General features: G+C 38.4%; 1 protein-coding gene across 7 annotated transcripts in view; it reads left to right on the top strand.

The window, feature by feature from the left end:
- LOC145992053 (uncharacterized) overlaps positions 1-15,509 on the top strand; it is a 133,185-nt gene that overhangs the window by 58,558 nt on the left and 59,118 nt on the right. The gene's annotated exons all lie outside the window — the stretch shown is intronic.

Raw genomic sequence — 15,509 nt, 5'->3', positions numbered from 1 at the left:
AACACACACTCCCTTCATCAGACATTTATTTATATTTTGACTAAAGATACAGTTTCTTGCGCAAGTCGCAAGAAAACTAAAGGAAAAGAGAAATACAGACAAAGATGAAAAATCTGTTGAAAAGAAATTTGTGTGCATTCCATTCCACAAGGGATTCTCACATAAAATTACAAAATTTTTTAGATTTAATTTCAAAATTGTTTTTAGATCACCAAGAAGTATAGAATGTACATTTAATGAATTCAAAATGAGAAACTCTCTACCAGATGTGGAAACCACAGGAATATATAATATAAGTTGTTCATGTTCAAAGGATTATGTGGGACAAACAGTAAGGAAAGTGGCAATAAGATGGCAAGAACACGATTTGGACATTATAAATCTAAACCCAAGAACAGGTTTGTCAACTCATATCATCGAAGAGAAGCATTTGATTAAATAGAGAAGGATTTTAAAAAGATTGACAGGAAACATAGAGTTGAATGTCTGGGAAGCTTCGTTCATTGCAGAAGAACACTGGAATAAATTAAATAATGAAAATGGTAACATAGATCCAGTATGGAGTTTTCTTTTTCACAAATGGAGTAAGCCACCATCTTTAAAATTTAATGTAACAGAAAACATCAAGAAACTTTGTGAAAACAATGATGACTTTGAATTACCTGATGATTGGGATTCATAATTTTAAATAAGAAAAAATGTGATCAAAATTTTTTATCTGAAATAAAAAATAAAACAGACTGCTTCTTTTCACATTTAGGTTGCTATATTACAACAATGTAACATTGACAACATCCATTATATAACGGACTCTTTTTGTTTTATTAAATTGCTAACCCTTGTTATAACTGTATCTTTAGTCAAAATATAAATAAATGTCTGATGAAGGGAGCGTGTGTTCTCCTGAAACGTCACAACGAAAAACTGTTTTCTTATGCTTGTAATAACCGTAAACTACAGGAAAATAATTCTACAATGCAAGCAATGCGTACATACAAGAAAAACTATGTAGTTTAATATTTTGATGTAATCCTTGAATATTTTAAAGGAAAAATCTTGGTAAATTGATGCATATAATTGGGGTGAAATACTTACAAACAAATATTAATCAATACGTTGAACAGCCACAATTTTCAAGTATCAGTATCGGTTCAACATGGTATCGGCTCAGCCCTAATGAATACACATTTTCATTCCTTATTATATTTGTTATGTGTTGCTCTTTGTTTTGCTGATGTTTTAGCACTCCATGCTTTTCACAGATGCAATGTTGTGTCATGATTAACTTCTTACATGCACTGTTCAAGTGAGCTTAGATGTTCATTTTGTGTGTGTGTGATAGAAGTTAGAGAGAATGGGGAGTTAGTGCCTTTATGGGTACTGTCTTACCAGGAGTGTTACTGGGTGTTAACAGGAGGGGAGGAAGTGTTAAGTGAGTATTTCTTTTATTGAGAGGAATACTTTTGGTATACTCCCTAAAGTGGTTGTGGCTTCAGTGTGGGAGTTTATTGACAGACAACAGAACTCACAATTACCCTTTAACTGTTATTTATGTTCAAATACTAAGTCTGTGAATTAACAGCCTTGTTAGGAGGCACCTAGTGGTTCGGATCCCACTTTAAACTGCAGGTCTAATCCTGATTAACCTATCTGTGAATAAAGTGCACTTAACACAAACACTGAAATATATTTATTGGAGCATTCCAGCATTACATGTGACATTTTACACAAAAAATTTAAGATTGTAGGCATGAGATTGGATTAACCTTTAGGTGCCCAAGCATCTCGATCGAGATACCCAAAAGTAACCCTCAATTGCCCAAGCGTCTCGATCGAGATGCTGTAATTTTGGAATTTTGAGAGTTAGCCCCCTCCCCCCCACCACATATACGCCGAATTTGCAAAAATTTCATATAGTTTGAATCTCTGGTTCATTCCGCGTACAACGGTATATCACTCATCTCTCTAGGGCAATTAGCTTCCGAACTACACTCATTTAATTGAAACTCTGCATTTTGCTCAAAATCGGCTTGGGCAACCGAGGCTTACTATTGAAAAAGGGCTTGGGCATCAAAAGGTTAAGATATTCATAATGAACTGATTATGAAGTATTTTGTGGTATCTGCTAACAAATTAAAAAACTTTAGTATGATGGCATAGACTGAATGCATGAAAAGCATTAACAAAAGTGTGTTACGTTTGTGACGCTTTAAAACATAGCAAAAGTTTGACTTCATTTGTCTTTTAAGTATACAGGCCACAGATGTTAGTAACTTTTATTGATGAAATGTGTAAATTATATGCATTCACAAATATCTAAACCTTAATGCAATTAAAAACAATAAGCCTCCCTGATTGGTGCAGCGGTAGTGTCGTCGCCTTGCAGTCAAGGTTTCCTAGGTTCGATACCTGGTGGAGATATATAGTGGTTCGGATTTGACTTTAAACTGTCTGTCCAATCCCGATTAGCCTTACTGCACATAAAGTGGACTTAAAACACCATTTCAATCAATCAATCAATTAAAAACAATAGTAATTTTCATATTAATTCATTTTGTTATTAATGTGAAGTAGGGCCACTTTTCATGGAATGTCCGTATTGCAGTTACATTATTACTTGCAACAGGACATCGTTACTTCGTATGATGATTACCTATCTCCGAACTATATCAACACAACTAAACTTATTCATTTTGTATTAGTTAAGTTCTTAAGAGACTTATGTGGAATGAAATATGTATGTGGAGAAATGAAAGGCAAAACTCACCTCCAGTATTTCACCACACCATAAACGATATACGGGATGTGGTGAATGGACTCCACACATTCTCTTATCTTGGCCACAGTGCAGGTTGTGTGTTCAGCACCACGCTGCAGACACCATTACGCTCCCAAGTACCCATTGTTTGGATGCTGAGCGAGCCCCCAGAGCTACTTTGTGGGCAGTGATATTCCATACTAACCAGACCATTGTTGAAACATTCTCTATCTTGCCCATAGCAAAGGTGATGTGATCAGCACCTTACTTCAGCTACCTTTACCCCCAGGTACACTGACACTATCGAATTTTAGATTTTGTTCAAAAGATCTTGCATATCAATGTTCTCTAAAGTTCACATAACCACTGTTGAATATTACAAATTAATACAGTAAATGTTACCTTCAGTGTTTAGCTTCCCCGATGGTGCAGTAATCAAGGGTCCCGGGTTCGATACCTGGTGGAGGCACATAGTGGTTCGGATCCCACTTTAAACTGTAGGTCCAGTCCTGATTAGCCTTACTGTGCATAAAGTGGACTTAAACTTAAAACAACTATTCAATCAAGCAATCAAACCTTTAGTGTTTATTCTTGTGGAGATGTTGCATCCTGGTTCGCCAGAACTTTTTCAAGCTTTCACTTCCATGATACATATACACAATCTTACATGGCTAGCCACTCTACACACTACTGAGAACTTTTTTATTCATAGAGTGACTAACCATATAAGGTTGTTTGTATATGCATGTTGCTAGTAAAAGCTTGAAAACGTTCTAGGGAACCAGGACGAAACAACATTGCAAGAATAAAAACCACGTTAATATAAACCTTGACTACTCTATTTTGTAGTGTAGATCTTCTCGTCCCTCCTCTTCTAATCTTTCATAATACTGATCATATGAGGCATGAATATTTTAGCATTCTATTGTATGGAACAGCTACTATTCTATATACTATGTCGAATTTGAGAAATGTTTATGTTCATAATTTTGATTAATGAAATATGTAAAAGTTGTAATGTTGAGGTATGAGTGGGGACTTTGATTTTTTGGAATTGAAAGGTTTCAACAATACTAAATGTAAACTTACATAGTTGTAGTGCATGTATTGTTGTGAGCTATTTAGGTGGCAAAATATCAGGAATGTCATGTAGAAATGAATTTATGCATTTAAATTCAGTACTAAATTCATGGATGTAAATTAATACTGGGTTTTCCTACAGTCCTTCCCATGTTTAAATTTGCTATAACTTTGTAACAGATATTTCAGTGATATAAAGTTTATAACAGGTGTGGCAGTGAAACGGGCGATTTGGCAACCCTGGAAATAGCAAGTTACGTAAGGAATCAAAAAACGGGAGTGGTGCTATCTGGACAACAAACCTTTGCCATTGACACTGATATTGGTGTTCAGTCGAAATGGCGTCGTGGACCCGTAAACAACGTGATTTTGCCGTAAGGGTGTTTTACAAAAATGCTGCCTGGCGACGTAGCTGTCGTTGTTTTTGTAAAATGCCTTCACGGCAAAAGCACGTTGTTCACGGGTCCACGATGCCATTTCGACTGAACACCGATATCAGTGTCAATGGCAAAGGTTTGTTGTCCAGATAGCACCACTCCCGTTTTTTGATTCCTTACGTAACTTGCTATTTCCAGGGTTGCCAAATCGCCCGTTTCACTGCCGCACCTGTTACTTCACAGCAGTCTTTAAAGTTTTACCTGACAACACTGCACAACACCTCATCTCCAACTGGGCACAATTCAAGTCGATGCATTCCTGGAATCTCTTCCTGAAACCCAGAATGGCTTTCCGGCACTGTTCATCTGAAATACCCCGCGATGACTGCATATGTCATCCAGATCTCTTGGCTTTTCCGCATACACCTCCATTTTGACACATCCCCACAGCCAAAAGTCACATGGAGCTAGATCTGGCGACCATGCTAGCCATGATGTGGGTACTCGGTGGCCAATCCACCTGCCTCCGAATTGTTGATCCAAGAAGTGACTGCAAGAGGGAAATTGGGAGGTGTCCTGTCTTGCAGGAAGTGAACGTCATCCTTGATACCAAGTGCAATCAGCTGGTGAAGGAAGAACGTCTGCAGCATGCTGAGGTCTGTACGCTCGTCATGATATCATCCTCTGAGAAGCAAGGGCCGATTAGGTGATCCATCAACACACCGCACCACACATTCAATTTTTGGTTATCCCTCTCGCAGGTTTGTAATTCGTACACCAGAACGCATTATTTCAGCTCTGCATACTGCAAAACGAATCGATGCCATCTTGGAATCACCTGATCGTTCGCAGTCATGTGATCCTCTCTCAACGTGCAGTTTTGCCAAATAAAACTTTAAAGACTGCTGTGCGGTACAAACTCTATTTCACTGAAATATCTCTGTTCATTACAAAGTTATGGTGAATTTAAATGTGGGAAGGACTTTAGGAAAACCCTGTGTATGAAAACAAAGTATTTTGAAGGAATTCCAAGACTCTCTTAGAACGTGTTTGTACCATGACTATACAATAGGGTGTGAACTAAAAAGAGTCAGCAATGTGCGATGATTTTATTTCTCCCATTCCAGTGTAATAGATTTGTAACACAAATATTTCCTTTAAATTTTCAAGTGTAAACTGTGTCTTTATTGTTTTGTTATTTTAAATGCCATCAGTGCAGTGGCTAACAACACAACTTCTTAGTATTGTAAAAATGGAAGTATGTACCCACAAAGAATACTTAATATTTTAATTATTTGCTATTGTTGGTTAAAAAAGAGTAATAATGAGTGTACATAAAGTCCAGTATCTTTTCCTTTAATTTATTGTAGAAAGACTCCAATAATATAACTTTCATGTAAATATTATTTTCAGAACAAAATCTCCCAAGTTTGTTTGCACATGACATCACAAAGATTTGATATGTGAGCCATGCGTAACTTGGCAGATATCTACATGGTAATCAAATTATAGATATTGAGGCAGCTTCTCAAATTCTAGGTTTGAGTTCTCCTACCTTTTGTAGTAAAGATGACACATAGACAAGTTCTTTATGTAACCCCATTCTTAGAAGTTGCGTCGATTCAATTCTGGCACCCTTTGTGGCCATTTCATGAGATATTCTTCCCTCTTCCCTGCACATTAGAATACTGCATTGGACCACTTTCGCTTGCTCAAACTTGATCAAATCTCCCACGCTCGAGCGTGGTTCACTCGAATATATAGAATATCAAATATCATTTTAATGTGACTATAATCGTACAAATCTATGTGTAAAATTCGTGCTGGTAGTTTCAGCCCATAATCATTTTCATATATTACTATGTATTGTTGAGGTAGACTAAATTACGTTTTAATATGGAGATGATGACTGTGTTCACTTTAGTTTCAATTTCACTGCGTCTTTCACTTCACAATTTAAAGGCCCACTACTACAGACAAATTATGGTTATTCGTGAACTACTGGGCTTCGAACATATACCGATCGTTTGCCTGTTCGAGCGAAGAAACTGTCAATTCTGTAAGCCATCTGTGCAAACTTTTAGATGATCGAGCAAAAAAGCTTCGATGCAGCACACTAACCAATCCAGCATTAAGGCAACTTTGCATTCAGGTATTTACGAACAGCTGGTCGAAAAGCACTTTGTCTGAATTTAATACCTAAAGATGCTTAAGTATATATATGTATTGTATTTAAATCGCTTTAGTAATTTTTTAAAACCATTTAGAGAGTTGACGATTACTGGAAATGAGGTAGAATTTTTACAAGTGAAGCTAAGTTCAGAAATTGATGGAAGTATGAACTTTGAATTTAAGATAACTATAACAAACAGAACTATTGAGTTTTTGTTTTAAGTTACACATATACATTCATACATACACACATATATATATAAAAATCAATGAAGGTAAAAGGAAACACTCACCAGACAGTAGAAAAATTCAAAATTTTCGCTAACTTCGTAGCATCATCGGTGTGAGGAGAAAGAGACTGAACCGGAAGTTGGAGCCCTGCAGAGTTGCCAGGTCCCCATCGAAGAAGAAGCGGTGCGTAGAACGAAAAAAACACTGTTTCATCACCAGGCTCGTCGTAAACTGTGAGTGTGTAGGATGAGTTGGGAGGGACGGCAGAAGGGATGGGATGGCTTGGGAGGGAGGGTGGTTGAGGGATGGGCATTACTGGGTGGCCCATTCCTTTTGGGGGTACAACTCAAGTTACATTGGTCATATGATAATAATGCAAATATTTTTGTGTTCCTTACATGTCAGCGATAATTTCTATGTGCATTTTGAACTTTTCATATCCTTTTTTTTGGGGGGGGGAGATACCCCTTTTTTTAAAAGAAAAGTATTTTCAGGGGATTTCCTCCCTTTCCCCCTCCATATATATGCCGAATGTGCATAAATTATATATCTTCTGAATCTGTGATTCATTCTGCGTACAACGGTATATCGTTCATATCTCCAGGGCAAATAGTCTCTGAGCTAAAGTCATTTCAAGGTACCGCTGCATTATGTAGCTTGAATCAGTGGCGTGCCGACCATTCCTTTTGGGGGTACAACTCAAGTTACATTGGTCATATGATAATAATGCAAATATTTTTGTGTTCCTTACATGTCAGCGATCATTTCCATGTGCATGTCGACACTGTCATGTACTTTTTTCGTGAGGGGAGGGTGGGGGAACCAAATTTTTTCCCCCGAAATTTTGGAATTTTGAGAGTTAGCCCCCTCCCCACCGCCACATATATGCCGAATTTGCATAAATTTCATATAGTCTGAATCTGGTTCATTCCGCGTACAATGGTATATCACTCATCTCTCTAGGGCAATTAGTCTCCGATCTACACTCATTTAATTGAAACTCTGCATTTTGCTCAAAATCAGCTTGGGCATCAAGGGGGTTGCATGTGAAAATGGCCTTGGGCTCCAAAAGGTTAAACTGTAGATTCAGCCCCGATTAGCCTTTCTGTGCATAGAGTGGATTTCAAATCAAACTCAATCAAAACTATTATTTGTGAAAATTGTTCTTAGAAAGGAGCATTGCTAAAACTAGACAGGTAAATGAATTCATTGTTAGAAATAATAGGTGCATCCAGAAAGTAAGTTTCCCTGGAGTCGTGCACAAAAAGGAAACATTGTCATTCAATGATTTATTGCCACTGATACAGCACTTGTCCAGTTACTTGTCAACATAATTCCCGTCGGAATTCAGACAGGTAAATTAATTAATTGTTAGAAATAATAGGCGCATCCAGAAAGTAAGTTTCCCTGGGGTCTTGCACAAAAAGGAAACATTATTTCATACAATGATTTATTGCCACTGATACAGCACTTGTCCAGTTACTTGTCAACATAATTCCCGCCGGAATTCAGGCACTTGTCATAGCGTGGGACCATCTTTGTCGCTCTGAAAATGTTGACCGGGCAGGTGCAAGAACAGGTTGTAATCACTGGGAGCGAGATTCGGGCTGTACGATGGATGATCGAACACCTCCCAACTGAACCTGTGCAGAAGGGCTGCAGTGCGCCTAGCCATATGCGGTTTTGCATTGTCGTGCAGCAAGATCACCCTGGCACTGAGCTTACCACGTCGCTTATTCTGAATGGCTCGTCGCAATGTCCCCAGTGTTTCACAGTAACGGTTAGCATTCACAGTCTCGCCTCTGGGCAGAAACTCTATGAGCAGAATGTCTTGTCTGTCCCAGAACACTGTGCACATCACTTTTCGCGCCGACACAGTCTGTTTGAACTTCGTCCTGCATGGACTGCTGCTTGCTTTGTGGGGTGCTGTATGTAACCCATGTTTCACCCCCTGTGATGATCCAGTTGAGAAAATCGTCATCATCATGGTAACGCTGCAGAAGTGTAAGTGCCATGCCCATGCATTTTCCTTTGTGTTTGGGTGTCAGTTGTTTCAACACCCACTGGGCACACAATTTCCGGAACAAGAGGCATTTGGTAACAATGTCATGCAAGGACGACTGATAAATCTGCGGGAAATGACTGCTGAGTTCCGTGATCGTGACGCGACGATCCTCCAATATGCGCTGCTGCACCTGCTCCACAAGCTCGTCCATAACGGCCAATGACCGCCCACTGTGCTCGTCGTCACGCACATTTTGCCAGCCTTCAGTAAATGTCCTCCACCAACGATGCACCATCTGCTTGCTCATGACATCTGGCCCATACACCTGGCATAGCTGATGATGAATTTCGATCGGCTGTATGTTTTGTGCTTCAAGATCTTGATCACCGAACGAACCTCGCATGTGGCGGGAGATGGAATAAGAGCCACCAAGTTTCATTGCTGCCGCAACGCTACTGAGGACTTTCGGGAGGCATGTTATAGGACATTTTCTAGCCAGTGCATGTGCTTATCACGCATCCGCAAAGTCTTGTTTCAATACACATGGCCTCCCACCTGTGGGCGAGTGGGAAACTTACTTTCTGGATGTGCCTAATATATTGGGTTGATGGCATAAATTTGTACAATTTTTTTTTCACCGTGGCAAAAGTTTTTTTATTTGATACTAATTTGAGATGAACGAATGACATCAATTATTCAGTAATATATTTTCCTTCATTGTCTATGACTGTCTACTAACGGTGGGGCTGTTTTTAAATTCAATGCCTGAAGAAAGCCAGTGATTCGGCATTCAAAGCATCGTCAAGCCAAGTTTGAAGAGCATTTTCATCACCAAAAGAGCTTCCTTGAAGATTGATGAAATTAGAGCTAAGAAGATAGCAATCCGAGGATGCAAAATCAGGGGAGTAAGGAGGATGTGGAATAACTACCCAACCAAGCTCCAGGATAGCAGCTTTTGTCATGTTAGAAGACTGTGTGTGTGTATTTTTGTGTCACAGCACTTGATGCTGTCTTTCAGGCCTACTCGCTGATTTGGCTGTTTTCATTTAAAGCGTGCAGTATCCTGAACCTATCGATGAAATGCAAATTTTGCACGATGGTTGAATGGTCACAGTTCACCACATTTGCTAATTCTCGAGTTGACTGATGTGGATCCTTGTAGATTTAAGTGTTTAAACCAGGGTGGCGACAGACCTGGAAAACCGAGAAAAGTCAGGGAATTTGAGGTGTGAAAAAAGTCAGGGAAATGTCAGGGAATATCGTCTTCATTGACTTCGAACACTCTTTTGACGAAAATTGTTATAATTCGGGCACTATGGGAGCAATGTACTTCAGATAACTTTTGTTTTTCAGCTAAAACAACAGCGCATGCAACCGTGTACAATTTAGAACACCGGACCGATGAAGGGTGCTTGGGGGGGGGGGGTCACGTCCCCCAAATTTCAATGGAAAACACCTAAAAATCTGGAGGTTGGCCCCTCTTCTCCCGCTATTTTGGGGAGAAGGCGCAAACGTTAGTATTCTTTTCAAAGAATGGACATTTCTCAAGAGAATGAAACACGTTTCATGTTTTTGGGTGTCATACAAGTTTAATAATAAGCCAAAATGTGATTTTTTTTTTTTTTTTACGAAAAATAGGTAATTTACATTTTTGGAGGAAAATTTTTATAACTCGGGCACTATGGGAGCAATCTACTTCGAATAAGTTTTGTTTTGCAGCTAAAACATCGTAGCATGCAACCGTGTACAATTCACAACGCCGAACCGAGGAAGGGTGTCTGGGGGCGCGACCCCCGAATTTCAATGAAAAAAACAAAACACTGGAGTTTGCCCCCTCTTCTCCCGCTATTTGGGAAGAAGATGCGAACTTTAGTATTCTTTTTAAAGAATGGACATTTCTCAAGAGATTGAAACATTCATGTTCTTGGGTGTCGTACAAGTTGAATAATAAGCCAAAATGTGATTTATTTTTTATTTTTTTTACGAAAAATAGGTAATTAGCATTGTTGGAGGAAAATTGTTATAACTCGGGCACTATGGTAGCAATCTACTTCGGATAAGCTTTGTTTTGCAGCTAAAACATCATAGCATGCAACCGTGTACAATTAAGATCGCCGAACCGAGGAAGGGTGGTTTGGGGGCATTACCACCGAATTTCAATAAAAAAACATAAAAATTTGGAGTTTGCCCCCCCCCCTTCTCTCACTGGCAAGTGCATGCTCCCAACCTCAAATTTTCTGCAACACTAGTATTGCAATGAAATTAACACCACTCTCTGTCCTGTCTGTTTAAACTCGTGAGAGATGGTCATTAATCTCTCACTGAGTAAGCTTAATGTCCAATATTATGAAATAAAATACTAATAATAAATAGGTAAATATTTTAATATCATATTTACTCGAATCATTCAATCATAAAAGCAAATCACATTCTTTAAGAATTGACTTTTCTCTGCCAGCCCTGCTAAATTTTCACTTTCCATCTACTGATTTATACGAAAGGTGGCCAGAAAGTAATTTCCGATTGATTTCTCGCAAACGCCAAAACCGTGAAAAATGGTAATTGTTGCGAGGTTATGTTTAGGAATGTGCAGTGATGTCTGGACACATTTTTTGCCCTTTCTAAATATCGAAATAATGCGAGTTTGGCATAAAATGTGAATTGTTGGCATTTTTAGCACTTTTTTTTTTAAAAAAAAGAAGTGACATAAATCAAAGAAAAATTCCATGAAATCCACCATTCTTGTCTTTTCTAGGCCATGTTTGTGTACATAGAACATGCAAGTTTTCCAACATTTTACTCAAGAGTAAACTATAGAGTTATACGTACATGGAACAATTCCGACTGCCACATTAAATCATGTATTTCCCACGATTTTTTCAACTTCTATCAAAACCATTTGCATCACAGAGAAAAGTGGCAGGGTTCTAACAGGAGCTCGAGTGCGTATCTACTGTCTACTGTTTTGAATTACCAAGCTAAGTGCGCTCAATCGGCATTTGTCGAGCAAGTAATAATGTAGCTCAGTCGTTAGGGCATCTGACTTCTATGCAAGAGACCCGGGGTTGATCCTCTGCGGGGGAGAACCGGGATGTTTTCCACCTATTCAAACTGCTCCGGCACCCACCCAGCATCATATGAAGCTGGTACCTTGAGGAAACTTTGAGGGATAAAGGTAGCCAGGAGCGTGGTGCTGATCACATCACCCCCACCTTTAGCCGTGATCAAGAAAGTGTGGGGCCCTAACTCCACACCCTTATACACCTTCATGGAAAAGTGCAGGGGAGCACTTTACTTTTACTTCCTCAAAAATCTGTTCCAACATATCAAACTGTCATGAAAATACGTGTACCATGTGATGTACAAGTTAAAATAATCGTTTAAAAGTACAATGGAGTATTAAGTTTCGGTATATTTGGCAGATAAATGTTCTAAAACAAAAACGCGAATTTTGGGAAACTTAATACTGACAACTCAAAAAAAAGGTAAAGGTAAAGTGCTCCTCTGTGCATAGCACCATGCCATGAAGGCTAACGCCCCACACTTTCTTGATCTGGTCGTGAGTGGGGGTGATGTGACCAGCATCACGCCCCTGACCACCTTTACCCCCCAGGGTTTCCCCCAGGTACCCATGTTATTCGATGCTGGGTGGGCACCGGGGCCGCTTCCATCGTTAGAAAAGTTCCCGGATTTGAACCGGCCGGGGATCGAACCCGGGACGCATTACCGACTGAACCACCAGATAATGCTAACTTTTGGTGCCATAATATATCAGTATCTGTTACGTGAGATTGATTGATTTTAATTTTTTGGGTGCGTCGCCACTTACGATCATTATGCACTCTTCAGTATAAACGGGGAAAATTCCATTATCTAAAATCCTTACCTTAAAATTAAAAAAAAGGGGTATGGAAAATAACTTTCCCAAATCCCAAAAGAACTTTCAACATACCAAACTCTCACGAAGAGGCGTAAGCCATGTGACTTGCAATTTGAAACAGTAGTTTAAAAACACCATGAAGGAATAATTTCAGATATTTGCCAGAAAATGCGCTAAAATGAAAATGTGAATTTTGAGAAAAATAACACCGTATAGTAAAAAATAAGAAAATAATACACCCATTTGGAAAAAAATAACAAAATATCAAGGTTCCTACTGAATAGGCATAAATAAAACAAGTATATCAGTTGTAATTTATTGCATTAGTAACAGTGAGTCTTAACCTAATTTTCGGCATAATCACCACCATTATTCTGGCATTTGTAGTAGCATGGCACTAAATTTTGTATGCCCATGGTATATGTGTCGGACAGCAAAGACTGGAACTATCTCTACCGCAGTGTAGCTGTCAAATCCTTGCCCTGCCAGAAACCTCTTCAGTAGAATGTACCGACTTTCATCTCTTTGTTTAAGGCCAGGGCTGTACAGGGAGTGGTCCAAGATCTCTCACCTGAAGTGATGCAAAGAGCCCGTGTGTACTCAGCTGTATGGGGTTGTGCACATTCGATTGGCCTTTCGTGAATTGTCTGCACCATCGTCTGACCATACACGACGTCCAGCTGCACACCTCACACAATTGCTGGTGGCTCTGTGCCAAATTCTGAGTGTGCATTGTAGGCTAGGATCGGTGGGAGACTGTATGATAGCTGCAATCTTTAACCTAGAACTGTCCTAAAACGTCTGCATTGCAACTGTACCAGATTACAGCTACATGCCACTTCTTCCTGCCTGCATGGGTGTGTGTCTATCTCTGACCACCAGTGCTGCGTATAGGCACCATTGGAGCTTTTTCAGGATGCCCCTCGTATATGAACTTTCAGAAGCTTTTATTAATAGTGTTTTCCTGTTTTAATGTATGGTTAGCTAAATCAGGTACCTATACAATGCAATTCTATATATTCCTTGCGTTAAATTTCTAATACCTACATACCCTTTTCGACAGCATTAATGGTATAACTGCATGTTGTCAGTTTCACAGTACTTCACTTGGATATACTGTACTGAAGCAGAAATCCCATTGATAATGTAAGGAAATATGACACTTTATTTTGTTTGATTAAATTGTTTCACTTATATGCAAGAGTTAAGTTGTTTGCTTTACAGAGAAGAGAGCTTTATGCATTGAAAAATGAGTCTGTACTCATGGTTCTTACAAGCAGAGTGTTCTAAACCTCAGTGGAAATATCAACATATAATACCGAGAATGTATAAGGAGACTGATAAATTACAAATTGTATTTCTTAATCAATAACTCTTCACTCTAATTTCATTTAGTCGTAACTTTAAAAATAATCAATTATTTTATTTTAAACTTACTGCGTATGACAAAATTCCGTAATCCTTCCCTAGCTTGTGAATTCTAATAATTTTCCAAATTCACTATTTTGCAGTTTGAATTCAAATCATAGAGAATAGAGAAATTGAGTCAATTTCATAGAAGATAATATTGGTACTTAACAAATCCATACCTGGATCTGTATGAGTTTATTATTTCAATTTGCAAAAACATCGATTTAGTTTAGTTTGTAATTGTCAGGGAAAAATGTAAATTTTGTCCTGGAAAAGTCAGGGAATTTCATTTCTGCTTGTTTGTAGCCAGCCTGTTAAACTCTTCATTAAAGGCCGATGGTCTTCCTGAATGTGGACTCCACGGTGTGTAGAAACTCCCCGTACAAGGGACAAATGTTTCAAGTCACCTCTGCTGCCTTTGGCCCTATGTTAACTCAGACAGAAGAAAATGTCTTGCAATTGTTGCAACCCCCCCCCCTCCCCACACTGGACGCTTATTGTTCTTTAGCCTATAAATAACACCGTCTTTCTTCAAATATGTAAAATACAATGCGTATTCACAAGCACAACAATGCCACTTCAATTGATGAACATTAAACAATAAACTCCTAACACCGCAGTGTTGCCATACCAAACACAAACGCTATGAACGTAAGCACCAACCCAATATTAACTTGATGAATGGTCCATGAATTTTTTTTTTTTTAGATTTTTAGATTTTAGATTTTAATTTTGCAGAATACAAACCCTAATTAAGGAGCAATATTCACCATAAAGGAAAAACTGCTCAAACAATTACTACTGTTAATTCATTCTGTTGATTTATTTTGTCAAGAAGTAATACCATAAACCAAGCACCATAGCAGTTCATTTTCATTTAATTTTCAAATTCTCAAAACTGGATTTTTCACACATTGTTGGGTAATTAACACTAGAATGGCAGGAGGGGTCACTACGTACCTTCACGGTTTCTTTTTTAACTATCCTGTTTTTCTTATATTTTCCTCGAAATTTTGTGACTTTTCATAATTCTTTGTCCTTTTTAAGATGATATACTGAAATTTACAAAATATAATTTATTTCTGTGAAATTTCATGTTAAACCCCTAGAACAGCGGGAGGGGTCAATTTGATCCCTGTAAAGTTTCATTGATGCATGCTGCAATATCAGCGTCAGGTTGCCGTTCCTGTGTCATCCTGTCTTTAGCATCTACCCACTTGTCACAGTTTACATATCATCATGTAGGTAGTGTTCTTGGACTGAGAGAGGAAGGACATCTTCGAACATGTCGCATCAAGTAGCAATTTCTCATGGTGAAATGTTGTGTAAATTGGAGTGTTCAGTTGTTGTTGATTATATTTTTTATTTGTAATCAGAATGTATCAATAACCACATAAACACTTTGATTATAATACATAAGCCAGAGAAAAATAATATAAATTTAAAATATGTTCCCATTCTAAAATAATTTGAATTTTAAATTAATTTCTTATGAGGGGTCAAAATGACCCCTTTCCGCTGTTGTAGGAGGTATCAAATTCTTCGCCGTTCTAATGTTAATAGAGTCAGTTATTTATTTATATTTTTCCAATGACT

This window comes from Lepisma saccharinum, chromosome 9, assembly GCF_977018435.1.
Source record: "Lepisma saccharinum chromosome 9, izLepSacc3.1, whole genome shotgun sequence".
In the NCBI taxonomy this organism is placed as follows: domain Eukaryota; kingdom Metazoa; phylum Arthropoda; class Insecta; order Zygentoma; family Lepismatidae; genus Lepisma; species Lepisma saccharinum.
Note: the sequence above shows the minus strand (reverse complement) of the source record. Positions and strands in the feature narration are given on the sequence as shown.